At 43.1% G+C, this 17210-nt stretch overlaps 1 protein-coding gene and 1 long non-coding RNA gene across 7 annotated transcripts in view; one reads left to right on the top strand and one right to left on the bottom strand.

Moving 5' to 3' along the window:
- Positions 1 to 17210, top strand: part of KCNAB2 (potassium voltage-gated channel subfamily A regulatory beta subunit 2) — a 676769-nt gene that overhangs the window by 616754 nt on the left and 42805 nt on the right. The gene's annotated exons all lie outside the window — the stretch shown is intronic.
- LOC128638450 (uncharacterized) overlaps positions 17051 to 17210 on the bottom strand; it is a 42785-nt gene continuing 42625 nt past the window's right edge. Inside the window, exon 2 of the long non-coding RNA XR_008399095.1 lies at positions 17051 to 17199. This is a non-coding gene — a long non-coding RNA (uncharacterized LOC128638450). The remainder of the gene's footprint in view (positions 17200 to 17210) is intronic.

Below are 17210 nucleotides of genomic sequence, written 5' to 3'. Positions count from 1 at the left end.
GAGTGTCTCCTCCTCATAGCATATGCTAAGCAGGTTATGGAGACATGATTTAGGAAGCAGCTGTCCTGTTTATCCTATCCCCAATCTGAAGGCTGAAAACACAGCGGCTATAGGAAGTTTCTGACTTGCGGCACATCTGTTGTAGTCCGAGTGAGGCTTCTGGGGCTTTTGAGTAATATCTTTGAGACCCTGCGGCCTGTTCATATACAGGACACTCTCTCTGCCTTCCACCTTCCTCTGGACTTTAGATAAAGGTTTGCAGTAGGCGGTTGGTCTAGCATCTGTAATGAGATCAGGCGTATACCAGGGCTTGTCGAGCTGTCGTTGCTTGGCCCCCAGCGGGGGCTGGATACCGCAGTGAGATCCCTCTCTCGAGGGCCTATGTGTTGGCTGCTGTATGGTGGGGAGTTGCGTCGGCGCAAGCGGTGGCGCTGTGTCCGACAGAGATCCCCGGCAAGACCCTGGCTTAGTATAGGCGGCAGCACTACTTGACTGAATGGGGACCTGAGGGTCCGCTATGCTGTGCTGGGCGCATGTCTCAGCTTTCAGTGTCTCTGTTGCAATAGTCGCGCTGTAGTTCTCCGGGTGTAAGGAGAGCAGTAGATCTTCAAAACATCTGTCCATCTGCCGCCCAAAAGCCGCTAGCCTATCCACTATTTCTGTGGGTAAAAGGTTTCTCTCCATCATGCAGAGGTTACAAAGTCCCTGTTGTTCCCGGTTACTGTCAGAGGTGATGTTGTAGCATGGCCTGCGCCTCAAAATGGCGCCTGTGGTATAAGCGCTGTGCTGTCCTCTGTGAATAAATGTCACTAAATATGGCACTGTAGTTGCCTCCTGTGCCTTCTTAGTGGGCTTAAGTGTTTTGCCTCATGTGCTGTTCTCGATCAGTGTATAGTTACCTGCCCTGAGCGGTCAATAAAGTAAATATCCATAAAATATAGCCGGAGCTCATGTAGAGTGCGACCGCTCAGGTGCAGGGCTGTCTCCGCCCCCGTGATTGCTCTGTTTTAAACACTGTAGAGCAGGAGGGCGCTGATAATTGCTCTGTCATACCCTCACACCAATCTGAAGGGGCCATGAGGGAGGTTTTGTCAGATGGGGAAATTTCAGATTCAGGTAGAATTTCTCAACAGGCAGAACCTGATGTTGTGACATTTAAATTTAAATTAGAGCATCTCCGCGCACTGCTTAAGGAGGTGTTATCTACTCTGGATGATTGTGACAACCTGGTCATTCCAGAAAAATTGTGCAAGATGGACAAGTTCCTAGAGGTTCCGGTGCACCCCGACGCTTTTCCTATACCCAAGCGGGTGGCGGACATAGTGAATAAGGAGTGGGAGAAGCCCGGCATACCTTTTGTTCCCCCTCCTATATTTAAGAAATTATTTCCTATGGTCGACCCCAGAAAGGACTTATGGCAGACAGTCCCTAAGGTCGAGGGGGCAGTTTCTACACTAGCCAAGCGCACTACTATTCCTATCGAGGATAATTGTGCTTTCAAAGATCCTATGGATAAAAAATTGGAGGGTTTGCTTAAAAAGATTTTTGTACAGCAAGGTTACCTCCTGCAACCTATTTCGTGCATTATTCCTGTCACTACAGCAGCGTGGTTCTGGTTCGAGGAACTAGAAAAGTCGCTCAATAGAGAGACTCCGTATGAGGAGGTTATGGACAGAGTTCACGCACTTAAGTTAGCTAACTCCTTTATTTGAGATCCCGCTTTGCAGTTAGCTAGATTAGCGGCGAAAAATTCTGGGTTTGCAATTGTGGCGCGCAGAGCGCTCTGGCTAAAGTCTTGGTCAGCGGATGTATCTTCCAAGACAAAATTGCTTAATATCCCATTCAAGGGTAAAACTCTTTTTGGGCCAGAATTGAAAGAGATTATCTCAGACATCACTGGGGGTAAGGGCCACGCCCTCCCACAAGATAGGCCTTTCAAAGCCAAGAATAAGTCTAATTTTCGTTCCTTTCGCAATTTCAGGAACGGACCGGCCTCCAACTCTGCAGCCTCTAGACAAGAGGGTAATGCTTCGCAAACCAGACCAGCTTGGAAACCGATGCAAGGCTGGAACAAGGGTAAGCAGGCCAAGAAGCCTGCTGCTGCTAACAAAACAGCATGAAGGAGTAGCCCCCGATCCAGGACCGGATCTAGTAGGGGGCAGACTCTCTCTCTTCGCTCAGGCTTGGGCAAGAGATGTTCAGGATCCCTGGGCACTAGAAATAGTTTCTCAGGGTTATCTTCTGGAATTCAAGGAACTACCCCCAAGGGGAAGGTTCCACATGTCTCACTTATCTTCAAACCAAATAAAGAGACAGGCATTCTTACATTGTGTAGAAGACCTGTTAAAAATGGGAGTGATACACCCAGTTCCAACCGTGGAACAAGGAATGGGGTTTTACTCAAATCTGTTTGTAGTTCCCAAAAAAGAGGGAACTTTCAGACCAATTCTGGATTTAAAGATCCTAAACAAATTTCTCAGAGTGCCATCGTTCAAAATGGAAACCATTCGAACGATTTTACCTACAATCCAGGAGGGTCAATTTATGACTACCGTGGATCTAAAGGATGCGTATCTACATATTCCTATCCACAAAGATCATCACCTTTCTGGACAAACATTACCAGTTTGTGGCTCTCCCATTCGGGCTAGCCACTGCTCCAAGGATTTTCACAAAGGTACTCGGGTCCCTTCTAGCGGTTCTAAGACCAAGGGGCATTGCAGTGGCACCTTATTTGGACGACATTCTGATACAAGCGTCGTCTCTTTCAAAGGCAAAGGCCCACACAGACATCGTTCTGGCCTTTCTCAGATCTCACGGATGGAAAGTGAACATAGAAAAAAGTTCTCTGTCTCCGTCGACAAGAGTTCCTTTCTTGGGGACAATAAGATTCTTTAGAAATGAAGATTTTCCTGACAGATGTCAGAAAGTCAAAACTTCTAAACGCTTGTCAAGTTCTTCATTCTGTTCCACGTCCTTCCATAGCTCAGTGCATGGAAGTAGTAGGGTTGATGGTTGCAGCAATGGACATAGTTCCTTTTGCGCGGATTCATCTAAGACCATTACAACTGTGCATGCTGAAACAGTGGAATGGGGACTATACAGACTTGTCTCCAGTGATTCAAGTAGATCAGAAGACCAGAGACTCACTCCGTTGGTGACTAACCCAGGACCACCTGTCCCAGGGAATGAGCTTCCGCAGACCAGAGTGGGTCATCGTCACGACCGACGCCAGTCTAGTGGGCTGGGGCGCGGTCTGGGACTCCCTGAAAGCTCAGGGGCTATGGTCTCGGGAAGAGTCTTCTCCCGATAAACATTCTGGAACTGAGAGCGATATTCAATGCTCTCAGGGCTTGGCCTCATCTAGCAAAGGCCAGATTCATAAGATTCCAATCAGACAACATGACGACTGTTGCTTACATCAATCATCAGGGGGGAACAAGGAGTTCCCTGGCGATGAGAGAAGTGACCAAAATTATAAAATGGGCGGAGGATCACTCCTGCCACCTATCTGCGATCCACATCCCAGGAGTGGAAAACTGGGAGGCGGATTATCTGAGTCGTCAGACATTCCATCCGGGGGAGTGGGAACTCCACCCTGAAATCTTTGCCCAGTTGACTCAATTATGGGGCATTCCAGACATGGATCTGATGGCGTCTCGTCAGAACTTCAAGGTTTCTTGCTACGGGTCCAGATCCAGGGATCCCAAGGCGACTTTAGTGGATGCATTAGTAGCGCCTTGGACCTTCAACCTAGCTTATGTGTTTCCACCGTTTCCTCTCATTCCCAGGCTGGTAGCCAGGATCAAGCAGGAGAGGGCCTTGGTGATCTTGATAGCTCCTGCGTGGCCACGCAGGACTTGGTATGCAGACCTGGTGAATATGTCATCGGCTCCACCATGGAAGCTACCTTTGAGACAGGATCTTCTAGTACAAGGTCCATTCGAACATCCAAATCTAGTTTCCCTTCAGCTAACGGCTTGGAAATTGAACGCTTGATTTTATCTAAGCGTGGGTTTTTGGATCCTGTAATAGATACTCTGATACAAGCCAGAAAACCTGTAACTAGGAAGATTTACCATAAAATATGGAAAAGATATCTGTTGGTGTGAATCCAAGGGATTCTCATGGAGTAAGATCAAAATTCCTAGGATCCTTTCCTTTCTCCAAGAAGGTTTGGATAAGGAATTATCAGCAAGTTCTCTAAAGGGACAGATTTCTGCTTTATCTGTCTTATTACACAAACGACTGGCAGCTGTGCCTGATGTTCAAGCTTTTGTTCAGGCTTTGGTCAGGATCAAGCCTGTTTACAGGCCTTTGACTCCTCCCTGGAGTCTGAATTTAGTTCTTTCAGTTCTTCAAGGGGTTCCGTTTGAACCTCTACATTCCATAGATATCAAGATGTTATCTTGGAAAGTTCTGTTTTTGGTTGCTATTTCTTCTGCTAGAAGAGTTTCTGGGTTATCTGCTTTGCAGTGTAATCCGCCCTATCTGGTGTTCCATTCAGATAAGGTTGTTTTGCGTACTAAACCTGGTTTCCTTCCAAAGGTTGTTTCCAACAAGAATATTAACCAGGAAATAGTTGTACCTTCTTTGTGTCCGAAGCCAGTTTCAAAAAAGGAACGTTTGTTACACAATTTAGATGTAGTTCGTGCTTTAAAGTTCTATTTAGAAGCAACGAAGGATTTCAGACAAGCGTCTTCTCTGTTTGTCGTTTATTCTGGCAAGAGGAGAGGTCAAAAAGCTACTGCTACCTCTCTTTCCTTTTGGCTGAAAAGCATCATCCGATTGGCTTACGAGACTGCCGGACGGCAGCCTCCTGAACGCATCACAGCTCACTCTACTAGGGCTGTGGCTTCCACATGGGCCTTCAAGAACGAGGCTTCTGTTGATCAGATATGTAAGGCAGCAACTTGGTCTTCCCTGCACACTTTTGCCAAATTCTACAAATTTGATACTTTTGCTTCTTCGGAGGCTATTTTTGGGAGAAAGGTTTTGCAAGCCGTGGTGCCTTCCGTTTAGGCAACCTGATTGGCTCCCTTCCTTCATCCGTGTCCTAAAGCTTTGGTATTGGTTCCCACAAGTTATGGATGACGCCGTGGACCGGACACACCAATGTTGGAGAAAACAGAATTTATGCTTACCTGATAAATTACTTTCTCCAACGGTGTGTCCGGTCCACGGCCCGCCCTGGTTTTTTAATCAGGTTTGATGAATTGCTTTCTTTAACTACAGTCACCACGGCACCCTATAGTTTCTCCTGTTTTTTTCTCCTGTCCGTCGGTCGAATGACTGGGGTGGGCGGAGCCTAGGAGGGACTATATATATATATATATATATATACACACACACACACACACACACACACACACACACACACATATATATATATATATATATATATATATATATATATATACACACATATATATATATATATATATATATATATATATATATATACATACATGCATATATACATACACACACACACAAATATGCGTTAAAAGGCAAGAAGTGAGCGTAGAGCAAAATTGTGCTCCACACTGCACTCCAATACCAGCGCTGCTTAAGTCAGCGGTGAGCTGGTTGTACGTGCATCAGCCAATAGGATTTTTTCAACCTTAATGCCGATTGGCTGATAGAATTCTGTCAGCCAATCGGAATCTAAGGGACGTTATCTTGGATGACGTCACTTAAAGAGATATTCATTCCGAAGAAGACGTCGTTTGAAGAGGATGCTCCGCGCCGGATGTATTGAAGATGAAGCCGCTCCGCGTCGGAAGGTTGAAGATAGAAGATGCCGTTTGGATGAAGACTACTGCCCGTCTGGAGGACCACTTCTGCCGGCTTCGTTGAGGACCTCTTGCCGCTTGGATGAAGACTTCTCCCGGTAAGTGAATCTTCGGGGGTTAGTGTTAGGATTTTTTAAGGGTTTATTGGGTGGGTTTATTTTTTAGGTTAGGGCTTTGGGCAGCAATAGAGCTAAATGCCCTTTTAAGGGCAATGCCCATACAAATGCCCTTTTCAGGGCAATGGGGAGCTTAGTTTTTTTTAGTTAGGCTTTTATTTGGGGGGTTGGTTGTGTGGGTGGTGGGTTTTACTGTTGGGGGGGTTGTTTGTATTTTTTTTACAGGTAAAAGAGCTGATTTCTTTGGGGCAATGCCCCACAAAAGGCCCTTTTAAGGGCTATTGATAGTTTAGTTTAGGCTAGGGTTTGTTTTTATTTTGGGTGGGCTTTTTTATTTTGATAGGGCTATTAGATTAGGTGTAATTAGTTTAAAGATCTGTAATTAGTTTTTTTCTGTAATTTAGAGGGGGTGGGGTTTGTGATTTAGCTCATTTAATTTATTTAATTGTATTTAATGTAGGGAATTGATTTAATTGTAGTGTAGTGTTAGTGCAACTTAGGTTAGGTTTTATTTTACAGGTCAATTTGTATTTATTTTAGCTAGGTAGTTATTAAATAGTTAATAACTATTTAGTAACTATTCTACCTAGTTAAAATAAATCAAACTTGCCTGTAAAATAAAAATAAACCCTAAACTAGCTACACTGTAACTATTAGTTATATTGTAGCTATCTTAGGGTTTATTTTACAGGTAAGTATTTAGTTTTAAATAGGAATAATTTAGATAATGATAGTAATTTTATTTAGATTTATTTAAATTATATTTGTTAGGGTTAGGGTTAGATATAGGTTTAAAGGGTTAATAAATTTAGAATAGTGGCGCAACGTTGGGGACGGCAGATTAGGGGTTAATAAATGTAGGTAGGTGGCGGCGATGTTGGGGGCAGCAGATTAGGGGTTAATAAATATAATGTAGTTTGTGGCGGTGTCTGGAGCGGAAAATTAGGGGTTAATAAGTATAATGTAGGTGGCGGCGATGTTAGGGGCGGCAGATTAGGGGTTAATGATATTTAGTGTTTGCGAGGCGGGAATGCGGCGGTTTAGGGGTTAATATGTTTATTATAGTGGCGGCGATGTCCAGAGCGGCAGATTAGGGGTTAATAATTTAATTTTAGTGTTTGCAATGCGGGAGGGCCTCGGTTTAAGGGTTAATAGGTAGTTTATGGGTGTTAGTGTACTTTTTAGCGCTTTAGTTATGAGTTTTATGCTACAGCGGTGTAGTGTAAAACTCATAACTACTGACTTAAAAAAAAGTTAGGAATTTTGACGGGATAGGCTGTACCGCTTACTTTTTGGCCTCCCAGTACAAACTCGTAATACCGGCGCTATGGAAGTCCCATAGAAAAAAGGGTTTACAAACTTTACTTAACCCCTTAAGGACACAGCCATTTTTCAATTTCTTTCCCTTAAGGACCAGGGCTATTTTTACATTTCTGCGGTGTTTGTGTTTAGCTGTAATTTTCCTCTTACTCATTTACTGTACCCACACATATTATATACCGTTTTTCTCGCCATTAAATGGACTTTCTAAAGATACCATTATTTTCATCATATCTTATAATTTACTATAAAAAAAATGATAAAATATGAGGAAAAAATGGAAAAAAACACACTTTTTCTAACTTTGACCCCCAAAATCTGTTACACATCTACAACCACCAAAAAACACCCATGCTAAATAGTTTCTAAATTTTGTCCTGAGTTTAGAAATACCCAATATTTACATGTTCTTCGCGTTTTTCGCAAGTTATAGGGCAATAAGTACAAGTAGCACTTTGCTATTTCCAAACCACTTTTTTTCAAAATTAGCGCTAGTTACATTGGGACACTGATATTTTTCAGGAATCCCTGAATATCCCTTGACATGTATATATATTTTTTTAGAAGACATCCCAAAGTAATGATCTAGGCCCATTTTGGTATATTTCATGCCACCATTTCACCGCCAAATGAGATCAAATAAAGAAAAAATTCACTTTTTCATAATTTTTTTTCACAAACTTTAGGTTTCTCACTGAAATTATTTGCAAACAACTTGTGCAATTATGGCATAAATGGTTGTAAACGCTTCTCTGGGATCCCCTTTGTTCATAAATAGCAGACATATATGGCTTTGGCATTGCTTTTTGGTAATTAGAAGGCCGCTAAATGCCACTGCGCACCACACATGTATTATGCCCAGCAGTGAAGGGGTTAATTAGGGAGCATGTAGGGAGCTTCTAGGGTTAATTTTAGCTTTAGTGTAGTGTAGTAGACAACCCCAAGTATTGATCTAGGCCCATCTTGGTATATTTCATGCCACCATGTCACCGCCAAATGCGATCAAATAAAAAAAAATTTTACATTTTTTACAATTTTAGGTTTCTCACTGAAATTATTTACAAACAACTTGTGCAATTATGGCATAAATGGTTGTAAATGCTTGTCTGGGATCCCCTTTGTTCAGAAATAGCAGATATTTATGGCTTTTATGTTGCTTTTTGGTAATTAGAAGGCTGTTAAATGCTGCTGCGCATCACACGTGTATTATGCCCAACAGTGCAGGGGTTAATTAGATAGCTTGTAGGGAGCTTGCAGGGTTAATTTTAGCTTTAGTGTAGAGATCAGCCTCCCACCTGAGAGATCCCACCCCCTGATCCCTCCCAAACATCTCTCTTCCCTCCCCCACCCCACAATTGTCCCCGCCATCTTAAGTACTGGCAGAAACTCTGCCAGTACTAAAATAAAAGGCTTTTTTTTTTTTTTTATGAATTTTTTTTTTTTATAAAAAAATATCTGTTTAGCTGTGATGGACCCCCCCTTAGCCACTAACCTCTCTGATCCCCCCCAAACAGCTCTATAACACTTTCCCACATCCTATTTGCTGCCATCTTGGGTACTGGCAGCTGTCTGCCAGTACCCAATTTGCCTCAAAAAAATGTTTTTTTAATTTTTTTGCATGTAATTAAAAGTTTTCTGTAGTGTAGCTGCCCCCCCTAATACCCTCCTCCCTCTCCCCCTCCCAGATCATTTTGAAAATTATTTTCCCTCTCCCTCTCTCCCCCCCTCCCTCTCCCTCACTCCCATTCATAAATTCATTGGTGGCAGTGGCTGTTATGCGATCGCGTGCACATATGCGCGCGCACGCGCGCTCCCTGCAGACCCCGCACGCTCCCGGCACCCGGCGTGCACATTGCACATTCAGGAACCGGATGCCGGGTAGCGATGGGCCGCCCACCCGCCTCCCTGCAGCTGCTCCCACCCACCAACGATCGGGCCCATCGCTACCGGTGCAGAGAGGGCCACAGAGTGGCTCTCTCTGCATCGGTTTTGGAAAAAAGGTATTGCAGTGATGCCTCAATGTCGAGGCATCACAGCAATACCTTGAAAGCGCCTGGAAGCGATCAGAATCTTTTCCTGCCGCTGAAAACCCTCATGTCGTACAGGGTACGTCGCTGGTCTTTAAAGACCAGGTTGTGTGCGACGTACCCTGTACGACATGTGTCGTTAAGGGGTTAAGTCGGTTTGCGGTAAGGCCAAAAAAGTGTGCGGTTTCCTTATACCTGCAAGACTCGTAATACCAGCGGGCGTAAAAAAGCAGCGTTAGGACCTGTTAACGCTGCTTTTTTACCTTAACGCACAACTCGTAATCTAGCCGTAAGACTTTTTATGTTCAATGAAAGATAGCAACCTCCCTGATTTTTGAAATTGTACAAACTTGTATCAATAAGTGGCACAGCCTACGTCACCGGCTGATGCTTGCATCTCATCCATTTCTGGTTCACTCAGTGAAGGGGACTTCTTATGGATTGATAGGTAACCATCAATTGTCGTGGACCTTGTTAGACCTATTAACAATTAGTGATCTCTATAGCATCAATAGGCTAATTTCAGTTTCAGAGACTTACCAAGATTTCCTAGGAAATTGCAGCTTTAGGTGCTCCAACTACTGTCTTTATTAAGATCATGGGGTTTTCCTAACACTTCCCTCCATCCATTAACAACTTGAGCGTCTAGGTGAGTGGTGTGGCAAAGACATACAAACTGTTCTTTTTTCCTTATAGATTAGGTTAAGCTATACATATATGGTGAGAATGTCCGATCATTCACCCACTTTGTAACAAAGCTTTGTGGAACTATAGCAATTTGGCTCCAAGATATTACGCTTACACCTGGACTGGGACTTTTACATCATAGACTGTGGCATACTCATCTGGTCTCTACATCACTTTGTATTTATGTTCTCCTAGCAGTGAAGTTTACTTTGGCAAGGAATTGGTCGAAGGAGGTTCCCCCTATTTTGTCCTAGGTCATAATTGTATGGAGAAGTATGCTTTTTCTTCTGTTATGTGTGATCAGTCCACGGGTCATCATTACTTCTGGGATATAACTCCTCCCCAACAGGAAATGCAAGAGGATTCACCCAGCAGAGCTGCATATAGCTCCTCCCCTCTACGTCAGTCCCAGTCATTCTCTTGCACCCAACGACTAGATAGGATGTGTGAGAGGACTATGGTGATTATACTTAGTTTTTATGACTTCAATCAAAAGTTTGTTATTTTAAAATAGCACCGGAGCGTGTTATTACTTCTCTGGCAGAGTTTGAGGAAGAATCTGTCAGAGTTTTTTACTATGATTTTAACCGGAGTAGTTAAGATCATATTGCTGTTCTCGGCCATCTGAGGGAGGTAAAGGCTTCAGATCAGGGGACAGCGGGCAGATGAATCTGCATTGAGGTATGTAGCAGTTTTTATTTTCTGAATGGAATTGATGAGAAAATCCTGCCATACCGTTAAAATGACATGTATGTATACACTTCAGTATTCTGGGGATGGTATTTCACCGGAACTACTCTGTTAAAGGTCACTAATCCTTTTTAATAACTATTTATCATGTTAAACGTTTTTGCTGGAATGTAGAATCGTTTACATTGCTGAGGTACTGTGTGAATAAATATTTGGGCATTATTTTCCACTTGGCAGTTTTTTTGCTTTAATTGTGACAGTTTCGTTTCTCTTCACTGCTGTGTGGGAGAGGGAGGGGCCGTTTTTGGCGCTCTTTGCTACGCATCAAAAAATACCAGTCAGTTACTTTTATATTTCCTGCATGATCCGGTTCATCTCTGATAGATCTCAGGGGTCTTCAAACTTCTTTGAAGGGAGGTAAATTCTCTCAGCAGAGCTGTGAGAATTCTTATAGTGACTGTGAATAAAAACGTTGCTTTGTATTTTTTATGTCAAATTTAATTATTGTTATTTTACTAATGGGAACAAACCTTTGCTAAAAGTTTTGTGGTTTTAAAGTTTGATGCTATAACTGTTTTTCAGTTCATTATTTCAACTGTCATTTAATCGTTAGTACCTCTTTGAGGCACAGTACGTTTTTTGCTAAAAAAGATTATAACCAAGTTGTAAGTTTTTTGCTAGTGTGTTAAACATGTCTGACTCAGAGGAAGATATCTGTGTCATTTGTTCCAATGCCAAGGTGGAGCCCAATAGAAATTTATGTACTAACTGTATTGATGCTACTTTAAATAAAAGTCAATCTGTACAATGTGAACAAATTTCACCAAACAGCGAGGGGAGAGTTATGCCGACTAACTCGCCTCACGCGGCAGTACCTGCATCTCCCGCCCGGGAGGTGCGTGATATTTTGGCGCCTAGTACATCTGGGCGGCCATTACAGATAACATTACAAGATATGGCTACTGTTATGACTGAAGTTTTGTCTAAATTACCAGAACTAAGAGGCAAGCGTGATCACTCTGGGGTGAGAACAGAGTGCGCTGACAATGCTAGGGCCATGTCTGATACTGCGTCACAGCTCGCAGAGCATGAGGACGGAGAGCTTCATTCTGTGGGTGACGGTTCTGATCCAAACAGATTGGACTCAGATATTTCAAATTTTAAATTTAAATTGGAGAACCTCCGTGTATTACTAGGGGAGGTCTTAGCAGCTCTCAACGATTGTAACACCGTTGCAATACCAGAGAAACTGTGTAGGTTGGATAAATACTTTGCGGTACCGGCGAGTACTGACGTTTTTCCTATACCTAAGAGACTAACTGAAATTGTTACTAAGGAGTGGGATAGACCCGGTGTGCCGTTCTCACCCCCTCCAATATTTAGAAAGATGTTTCCAATAGACGCCACCACTCGGGACTTATGGCAAACGGTCCCCAAGGTGGAGGGAGCAGTTTCTACTTTAGCTAAGCGTACCACTATCCCGGTGGAGGATAGCTGCGCTTTCTCAGATCCAATGGATAAAAAATTAGAGGGTTACCTTAAGAAAATGTTTGTTCAACAAGGTTTTATATTACAACCCCTTGCATGTATCGCGCCGATTACGGCTGCGGCAGCATTTTGGATTGAGTCGCTTGAAGAGAACCTTAGTTCATCTACGCTAGACGACATTACGGACAGGCTTAGAGTCCTTAAACTAGCTAATTCCTTCATTTCGGAGGCCGTAGTACATTTAACCAAACTTACGGCTAAGAACTCAGGATTCGCCATACAGGCACGTAGGGCGCTGTGGCTAAAATCCTGGTCAGCTGATGTTACTTCTAAGTCCAAATTACTTAATATACCTTTCAAGGGGCAGTCTTTATTTGGGCCCGGTTTGAAAGAGATTATCGCTGACATTACAGGAGGTAAGGGCCACGCCCTACCTCAAGACAAAGCCAAAGCTAAGGCTAGACAGTCTAATTTTCGTCCCTTTCGGAACTTCAAAACAGGAGCAGCATCAACCTCCACTGCACCAAAACAGGAAGGAGCTGTTGCTCGTTACAGGCAAGGCTGGAAGCCTAACCAGTCCTGGAACAAGAGCAAGCAGGCCAGGAAACCTGCTGCTGCCCCAAAGACAGCATGAACCGAGAGCCCCCGATCCGGGACCGGATCTAGTGGGGGGCAGACTCTCTCTCTTCGCCCAGGCCTGGGCAAGAGATGTTCAGGATCCCTGGGCACTAGAGATCATATCTCAGGGATACCTTCTAGACTTCAAATTATCTCCCCCAAGGGGGAGATTTCATCTGTCAAGGTTGTCAACAAACCAGATAAAGAAAGAAGCGTTTCTACGCTGCGTACAAGATCTGTTAATAATGGGAGTGATCCATCCGGTTCCGCGGTCGGAACAAGGACAAGGGTTCTACTCAAACCTGTTTGTGGTTCCCAAAAAAGAGGGAACTTTCAGGCCAATCTTAGATTTAAAGATTCTAAACAAATTCCTAAGAGTTCCATCGTTCAAAATGGAAACTATTCGGACAATCTTACCCATGATCCAAGAGGGTCAGTACATGACCACAGTGGATTTAAAGGATGCTTACCTTCACATACCGATCCACAAAGATCATCACCGGTATCTAAGGTTTGCCTTCTTAGACAGGCACTACCAGTTTGTAGCTCTTCCATTCGGATTGGCTACGGCTCCAAGAATCTTCACAAAGGTTCTGGGTGCCCTTCTGGCGGTACTAAGACCGCGAGGGATTTCGGTAGCTCCATACCTAGACGACATTCTAATACAAGCTTCAAGCTTTCAAACTGCCAAGTCTCATACAGAGTTAGTTCTGGCATTTCTAAGGTCGCATGGATGGAAAGTGAACGAAAAGAAGAGTTCTCTTTTTCCTCTCACAAGAGTTCCATTCTTGGGGACTCTTATAGATTCTGTAGAAATGAAGATTTACCTGACAGAGGACAGGTTAACAAAGCTTCAAAATGCATGCCGTGTCCTTCATTCCATTCAACACCCGTCAGTAGCTCAATGCATGGAGGTGATCGGCTTAATGGTAGCGGCAATGGACATAGTACCTTTTGCACGCCTACACCTCAGACCTCTGCAATTATGCATGCTAAGTCAGTGGAATGGGGATTACTCAGATTTGTCCCCTACTCTGAATCTGAATCAAGAGACCAGAAATTCTCTTCTATGGTGGCTTCATCGGCCACACCTGTCCAGGGGGATGCCATTCAGCAGGCCAGACTGGACAATTGTAACAACAGACGCCAGCCTACTAGGTTGGGGCGCTGTCTGGAATTCTCTGAAGGCTCAGGGACCATGGAATCAGGAGGAGAGTCTCCTTCCAATAAATATTCTGGAATTGAGGGCAGTTCTCAATGCCCTTCTAGCTTGGCCCCAATTAACAACTCGGGGGTTCATCAGGTTTCAGTCGGACAACATCACGACTGTAGCTTACATCAACCATCAGGGAGGGACAAGAAGCTCCCTAGCAATGGTGGAAGTATCAAAGATAATTCACTGGGCAGAGTCTCACTCTTGCCACCTGTCAGCAATCCACATCCCGGGAGTGGAGAACTGGGAGGCGGATTTCTTGAGTCGCCAGACTTTTCATCCGGGGGAGTGGGAACTTCATCCGGAGGTCTTTGCCCAAATATTTCGACGTTGGGGCAAACCAGAGATAGATCTCATGGCGTCTCGCCAGAACGCCAAACTTCCTCGCTACGGGTCCAGATCCAGGGATCCGGGAGCGGTTCTGATAGATGCTTTGACAGCACCTTGGAACTTCGGGATGGCTTATGTGTTTCCACCCTTTCCGCTGCTTCCTCGATTGATTGCCAAAATCAAGCAGGAGAGAGCATCAGTGATTCTAATAGCGCCTGCATGGCCACGCAGGACTTGGTATGCAGATCTAGTGGACATGTCATCCTGTCCGCCTTGGTCTCTACCTCTAAGACAGGACCTTCTGATACAGGGTCCATTCAAACATCAAAATCTAACTTCTCTGAAGCTGACTGCTTGGAAATTGAACGTTTGATTTTATCAAAACGTGGTTTTTCTGAGTCGGTTATTGATACCCTGATACAGGCTAGGAAGCCTGTTACCAGAAAGATTTACCATAAAATATGGCGTAAATACCTATACTGGTGCGAATCCAAACATTACTCCTGGAGTAAGGTTAGGATCTCTAGGATATTGTCTTTTCTACAAGAAGGGTTAGAAAAGGGTTTATCAGCTAGTTCATTAAAGGGACAGATTTCAGCTCTGTCCATCTTGTTACACAGGCGTCTGTCAGAAAATCCAGACGTCCAGGCTTTTTGTCAGGCTTTGGCTAGGATCAAGCCTGTGTTTAAAGCTGTTGCTCCGCCATGGAGTTTAAACTTAGTTCTTAACGTTTTACAGGGTGTTCCATTTGAACCCCTTCATTCCATTGATATAAAATTGTTATCTTGGAAAGTTCTGTTTTTAATGGCTATTTCCTCGGCTCGAAGAGTCTCTGAGTTATCAGCCTTACATTGTGATTCTCCTTATCTGATTTTTCACTCAGACAAGGTAGTTCTGCGTACTAAACCTGGGTTCTTACCTAAGGTGGTCACTAACAGGAATATCAATCAAGAGATTGTTGTTCCATCCTTGTGTCCAAATCCTTCTTCAAAGAAGGAACGTCTTCTACACAATCTGGATGTAGTTCGTGCCCTCAAGTTCTACTTGCAGGCAACTAAAGATTTTCGCCAAACTTCTTCCCTGTTTGTCGTTTATTCTGGACAGAGGAGAGGTCAAAAAGCTTCTGCTACCTCTCTCTCTTTTTGGCTTCGTAGCATAATACGTTTAGCCTATGAGACTGCTGGTCAGCAGCCTCCTGAAAGAATTACAGCTCACTCCACTAGAGCTGTGGCTTCCACTTGGGCCTTTAAGAATGAGGCCTCTGTTGAACAGATTTGCAAGGCTGCAACTTGGTCTTCGCTTCATACTTTTTCCAAATTTTACAAATTTGACACTTTTGCTTCTTCGGAGGCTATTTTTGGGAGAAAGGTTCTTCAGGCAGTGGTTCCTTCTATATAATGAGCCTGCCTATCCCTCCCGTCATCCGTGTACTTTTGCTTTGGTATTGGTATCCCAGAAGTAATGATGACCCGTGGACTGATCACACATAACAGAAGAAAACATAATTTATGCTTACCTGATAAATTCCTTTCTTCTGTTGTGTGATCAGTCCACGGCCCGCCCTGTTTTAAGGCAGGTAAATATCTTTTAAATTATACTCCAGTCACCACTTCACCCTTGGTTACTCCTTTCTCGTTGATTCTTGGTCGAATGACTGGGACTGACGTAGAGGGGAGGAGCTATATGCAGCTCTGCTGGGTGAATCCTCTTGCATTTCCTGTTGGGGAGGAGTTATATCCCAGAAGTAATGATGACCCGTGGACTGATCACACAACAGAAGAAAGGAATTTATCAGGTAAGCATAAATTATGTTTTTTGTGCTAGGTAAGATAGACCTTATTGCAGAAATTTGAAACAATTTAGAACAGAATCATAGCTAAATTTTAACTTGCTAACATAGATGTTAAGGAACCCTGATTTATTTTTTAGGCAATTGCTACCTCCAGTAGAAGACAGACAATGGAATGATTAGGCTTAGGTGGTTTTCTCCTTAGATGGGTAGATACGATGGTGGAGGTGAAGTTTGGATGGAAGCTGGAGCTGTAGAACCTTTTTGTTTTTATATCCTCTCCTTTTCCTGTATCATACAGTAATCAAAGTTTTAATAGTGTGTTTATTTTATTGTTTATTTTAATTAGTCAACATGTTCTTTCTTAAATGTCTTAATCAAAATTATACCACATGTCAAAAAGCATGAAGGATAAAATCCTATGAAAGATAGTTTGGTGAATATAGACTATTGTTCTCCAAGATTAGTAATACACAAATATATTCTAAAAATCATTTTGGTAATTACCTTTGATGGCAAATTTCCAGTGCCAAAATGGCCTCCATTCTTTTTAGCAGTAAAGAGGTTTACTGATGTTTTTACTAAGAGCATGTTCACCATAGGCTTCCACTTTACCTGATAAACAGTCTATCACCTTTGACCCAGTTTTAGTTCCCAAGACAGGAGACAAGATTTCCTTCCTATTTACCTGTTAACACACTTAAATATTTAATTGTTAACAATATTTCAATGTTTAGAATACGCACACTGATTCATGCTACTAAAGGGGAAGGTGGAAGGAAAAAAGCTATTACAAAAGCAAATATAAACAACCTAAAGTTTCAGAATACTTCTAACTAGCATTAATGTTGTCTTTTGCGTCACAATTGTGTTTATTTTTACTCACTATTTAAGCCAATTCAACATGAGATCAGGCTCCACCCAACGCCAATGGTTAGAAACAAGGTAACATCTACTACAAACACTTACAAGGCCAATTCTGGCTTTTCAGTCTCATTTATTTTTGTTCCTTTCTTCCAGACTAATTGGTGGATGGTGGGAGTTTTCCAAACAAATCTCCATGTTTTTTTCTGGCAGTTCTTTTACAGGATCTTTCTCCATCTACTTGCATGTATCTCTTCTGATTCTGCATTATAA

The sequence above is a fragment of the Bombina bombina genome, chromosome 8 (genome assembly GCF_027579735.1).
Source record: "Bombina bombina isolate aBomBom1 chromosome 8, aBomBom1.pri, whole genome shotgun sequence".
Taxonomy (NCBI): Eukaryota; Metazoa; Chordata; class Amphibia; order Anura; family Bombinatoridae; genus Bombina; species Bombina bombina.
This window is presented reverse-complemented; position numbering and strand designations above follow the sequence as displayed.